We start from the raw sequence: 6,000 nt of genomic DNA, 5'->3' as shown, positions 1-6,000 counted from the left end.
CGGGTTTCCATGGACCAGCCTATTAGAGAAAGGCACGGTAAACTCGGTTATATTTTGCCTCGGTACAAGAGGTGCAGAGGGTATCTCCTGAGGTAAAGCTTTAGAGTTCACTACACGTTAAACCGCCACGTGAGGGTGAACTCAGCCAATGCCAAGAAACGGCTATACTCTTAAACATAAAAATGTGTTTTATGCGTAGATGAACTTTTCTTTAACAGCCTTGGCGGACTCGGTTGGATGCCTCGACCAAGGTATCCCCGAGAATGAGTTTTGGCTCGAGCCAAATTTTTAAGAAATTCATAAGCCATGTTGATTATTTGGTGAAATGAAATTATCTTATTTAGTTGAAATGAGTTTGAAACGTTATGAATCATAGTACGATGAACTATTTTAAGTTGTCTCCATTTACTCAGCTTTAGATATTTTAGATGATGTTTGTTTACTCACTGAGTTTATATAAACTCACCACCCTCTTTTCCACTCATTCCAGGATCAGGACAGTCAATAAATAGCTGATTACATCGAGGGTTATTTTTGGACTCGCCTCCTCAAAAATTGTAGATCCACAGCTTTTGTTACCTTTGGTCATTCGGCGGCCCACACGTCATTGCAAATTAAATTACATACTTTGGTTATTTGTGTTACTGTATGTATGAATTTATTTTGCTTTTACGCTACAAAATTATTTACGCAGATTTCTATAAATATTGTTTTATAAGAAAATGGAATATTTCATTTAATATTTTTATTTTATTCGATTAGCTACAATTTCACCCTAAATGAATGTTTTAGACATAAAAACTTGTTTTTAGTTATGAAATGTGTATTTTCCCTTATATTTTCAGCAAGTTTCAAAATTTTTGGGAAATATGACCAAAATGCCCTTGTGAGATAGAAAATATTTTTTATTATTGTTTTGATTTGGAAATAGCTTATAATCTTTTAAAATATGATATTTAGTAATTAGTGCTCATAGGGGAGGTGCGAAAACTGATATTAAGCCTTGCGAGGTTTCGGTTGGCATTCAAGGTAATGAATGTTTATCGGGACATCGAGACGGTTGTCACGGGCTCCAGGAAAGTACCGGGTCGTAACAGCATTGAACATTTAAGCTAAAGAAATAATGGTTAGCAGAATCCATTAAGAATATAAGCATTAAGACCATGGATATGTAACCATATAGTCTTTAAGTCATCATACATATGCACTTAATATCCTGAACAAAGTCATTAAGAAATATACCGATTAAGCACATTCAAATATTAATTCATCAAGAGCATCATCAATAAGAAAGCCACATGTATATATCTCTGTCAGCAAAATGTGGACATAACATTTATGAAGTTCAAGAAAGATAAGCATAAAGATGTTCAATAAGGACATAAGACATATGTCAACTCCAATACCAAGTGTTAAAGCTCAATATACCAATTGATAGATATAAGTAAAATCTCCTCCTTTGTAAAAGCACGATATCAATTATGAGAGATGGAATCATTTTAAAGCTCATTATATCAATTGGTTAAGCACTAGTAAAGACTTCCCCTATCATTGAGCATTCTAAGCATATCAACTTCAAATCTTAAAATATTTAAGAAATATATGATCAATTTAAAGCTGAAGTGGGAAAAGACAATTATAAAGCTTGATGCTAATTTTAAAGCTAGACACTAATTGAGAAAACTTAAGGCTTAATACTAATTATGCATTTCAACATTCAAGTTTAAGTGAGAAGCAATATAAGGCACAATATCTATTTTGGTGTTTAGAAAGATGTTACCGATAACGAAGAACACCAAATGTTGAATTCTCACCAAGCTTTGTTGTTGAAGATCTTAATTCCTTATGATATCAAAGACAATGACTGACTCCCCCTTAAGAAATCATATGCTCAAGAAAATTTGTTAGAGATCCTTAATAGATCAAACATTAGGAGAGAAATCACGAGCCTAGAATAAATGAGCATTCAAATGGAAATTCAATTTATTTTCCTAATACTCAAGTATTCATGAAACTAAAAAAGTATGAGCATTTGAATAGATGTTCAACATATGCATCAAATGCTCACATTTTTAATAAGTGTTTGCAAAGTAATTCCTAAGCGTGTCAAGGTATCATTAGTCTTTAAGCATTATTCTCAATTATCATCAATTATTATCAATCATCATCAAGCATTCATTATTTATTCTCAATATCAATCAACCAAGTAGTATTAATCAAGCATTTCCAAGAAATTCCCTAAAAAATAGCAACTTAAGGAGAAATTAAAAAATATCGTCATGAAGCATTTTTAGTGAGTATTCTTCCAAATTATTTTCAAGCACTCATTCATCCAAGTCATTTTAAAGCAAGCATTGCAAGATGTATTCTCCAAATTATATATGAACTTGTAAATTCAAGGAGAACTCTCACAAAAGGCATATCATTATTAATGAAGCATGACTAAAGCATTTTGCATTTATTGCAATCATGTATGAAAGTTATGATCAAATAAGCACAAACATAATTACAAGAAATAACATGGCCATCTTTCTTAATAATGATTCCAATTTTGTTCATCAAAATGCAAGCATGAGTTCAATATAGACATATACACATTGAAAAAATATGCAACCATTGAAGTTCAAGATACATGCAATTTCTCAATAATTCATGATTCATGAGTGATATCAATTTTTATAAAATATTGAGAGTAAAGCACTCAACTCATGAATATATTCAAAGTGAACATTCAATCATCAATGAATACCAATTATCAAGATTCAAGAAAGAGATATTTAATCAAAGCATGTAAAACCCAACCCTATAAATACATGTCATGACATACATGCATTGAGTAGCATGTTGTTACGCTAGAAAAGCACCTAAGAATAGACGAAACCCGATATTGTACCTAACGATACACTTAAATTGATTTAACCTCGAACCAGTTCAAATAGGAATTGTAGGATGAAATTTAATATTTTATAGTCCAAGAATGACTAAAAATGATTGTTCGGAGTTCAAGGGTTCATTTGGGGTAAAATTAGAAATTTTGATATTCAAGGGCAAAATCGTCATTTTGCCACCTAAGATAATAATTTGATCATGGAGTCAAATTTTTTACCAAGATTAACTATTTGGAGTATAATTTAATGATAGGAAGTGAAAAAGTTTAATTCTGGTGATTTTTGGAGTGTAGGGGTAAAATCGTAATTTTGCCACTCACGGACAAAATTTGAGATTTTGAGAGAATTTAGATCAAATTTGACAAATTGGAGAATGGTATGAGTATAAGGGATGAAAAATATGTCTATGGGTAAATTTTCAGTTTATTGGGCAAAAATGTAATTTTTCACTTTTACGGGGGCAAAAGTGTAAATTTCAAAAATTACTCCACCGAGACTTTGGATGAGTCTGAGAATTTTATCTAAGCTATGAATATATGAGACAAGTGTATGGTGAAAATTTGGAAACAAATGGATGAAATTTTAAAAATGGGCCAATGGGAAAGTGACATGTGGCATTTTTTAATGATATAATATTATTTTAATGAAAAGTCAGCCCATTTAAACCCAAATTTTAAGTGCTGGCCGGCCATAAGGAAGAACAAGAGAGGAAATAGAGAGGAAAGGAAGAAAAAAAGAAAAACCAAAGAGAAACAAGAAAATTCAAAGGGAAATTCGCGGTTTTCGACCGTTTACGCGTCTAACGGTAAGATTTTTCGATTTTAGCTTGATTTCTACCTTTCCTATGCCTTTATTTCCATTTAGCATGCTTGAGGAGAGAGATCAAAAAGTGATATCAAGGGCTGGACGAAATTCTAGGGGAGAGAAATTGAAATTTTTAGGTTTTGATTTTTAGTTAAATTGATAGTTTTAGTTAGTTAAATGTGTTTAGAAATTAAATTGGGCAAGAAATCATTAAATTTTCACAATACCCACTCTTGGCTGGATGCTCAATGCTGTACAATGATGATGAATTGATTTTATTCTAAGGGAAATGAAGAGAAAATGATGAAAAACGATTAAACGTGATAGAAAAACAAAGTAGAAAATTAACCGAGTTAATGTCCCATTTTTGGCCGAATTTTCCAAGGAAGGGAGTGAGCTGATTTTGTTGTTTTTAGAAGGTTATTGGCTGATATTTAATGGTTAGAAATGTTGGAGAGAGAATGGGATGATTTAGAGCTAAAATGGAGCGCGTTAGCAATTTATCGGGCAAAGTGCCAAAAATAGGTTAATACCGCGTTTAAGCCGTTTTAGGCTATTGCATTTCATACCATGCATTAGTATAGGATTTAAGTTAATTATATAGTGATTTAGCATCAATGTGATGAATTGTGTAAATTTTTGTAATGTGTCTAGGAGGAGAGCCTTCCGGAAAAGGCAAAGAAGTCGTACCCGACGAGTAGTGATCGGGGCGCTTAGAAAGCTTTTAGTTTGTACAAACGGTGAGTAAACTTATTATTATTGTAAATTATCTAGAGTTTATTTTAAATGCCCTTTATGTATTTTATGAAATGAGAACGAGATTAAAACGGGATTTTTGATGTTTTAGGAATAAATGTGACAAATAAAAATATATTGTATTGATTATGAAATTGAGTAATTGGAGGCTACAAATTGACTTGAAAAATATATATTTTCCTAGGAATGGCTTATGAGAAATGAGTATATGTGGCTATATTTTGTGAATGCATTGGGAAATTTATGTAAGTTGTTTTACTATGCAGGCTGGATAAATAAATAAAAGCCACGTTATACTGTCGAAATTTTATTAAAATTGGTGGGTTAGTCACTGCAGTGACGGGTTTCCGTGGACTGCCTATTAGAGGGGCACGGTAAACCCAGTTATATAGTTACTCCGGTTGTAGAGGCGAGGAGGGTAACTCCCGGGGTAGTATTAGAGCTCACTTCACGTCGAACCCCCACGTGAATGTGTAACTCGGCCAACGCCAAGGAACGGCTGGTTTTAAAAATAAAAATGTGTTTCACGTGTGAATATTTTAACACCCTTGGCGGACTCGGTTAGATGCCTCGGCCAAGGTATCCCCGAGGATTAGTTTTGGCTTGAGCCTTGTTTTAATAAAAGACATAAGCCTTAACAACTGTTTTGGTAAATTACAAATATTTTATGGTTTAAGAAATAAATTGAAAACATTATGAAATGGGTTGAAATTTGTTGTTTAAACTTGCCTCCATTTTACTCGCCTTTAGATATTTATGATAATGTCTGTTTACTCATTGGGATTGCAAAATCTCACCCAACTCCTTTCCACCCATTTCAGGTTCAGTATAGACTGTAGATAGCTGATCTCATCGAGGACTACCATTGGATCTGCATTTTCCAAACCGTAGGTTCACAGTCCTCTTTACTTTTGTTTATTCGGGGGCCCTCTTGTTATTGTAAATTAAATTAAATATTTTGGCTTACTGTATTTCAGTATGTATAAATTTATTTAGCTTTTACGCTATAAAAATTATTCACGTATAACTCTATAAATATTGTTTTATAAGAAAATAGAACATTTCCCTTAATATTTCTTTTATTTTCTTATTATATTCAAATAACCGTAATTTCGTTTTAAATGAAGATTTTAGACTTTTAAACTCATTTTGAATATGAATTATGTATTTTGTACTTGTATATTACGTTTTAGCCAGTTTTGAAATTTTTGAGAAAAAAATGACCAAAATACCCCTTTGTGACGAAAATTTTATTTTGATTGTTTTTGATCTAAAATAGTATATATTCTCTAAAAACTCGATATTTAACAATGATTGCTCACAGGAAAGGAAAGAAACTGATATGTAAGCCTTGCGGGGTTCCGGTTGGCATTCCGGATAATGAGTGTCAATCGGGACGTCGCGGCGATTGTCATGGGCCTGAGGGAGGTTCCGGGTCGTGACAAAGCACATTAGGCATTCATTGCTAACTAAAGCTATAGACCATATTTGATTTGACATGTGAAGTTGTTTATGGTGACCTATAAGCCAAAGTTGGATTCACACAAAATCT

The sequence above is a fragment of the Theobroma cacao genome, chromosome 8, assembly GCF_000208745.1.
Source record: "Theobroma cacao cultivar B97-61/B2 chromosome 8, Criollo_cocoa_genome_V2, whole genome shotgun sequence".
Classification (NCBI taxonomy): domain Eukaryota; kingdom Viridiplantae; phylum Streptophyta; class Magnoliopsida; order Malvales; family Malvaceae; genus Theobroma; species Theobroma cacao.
The sequence above is the reverse complement of the archived record's forward strand: the minus strand, read 5'-3'. Positions refer to the sequence as shown.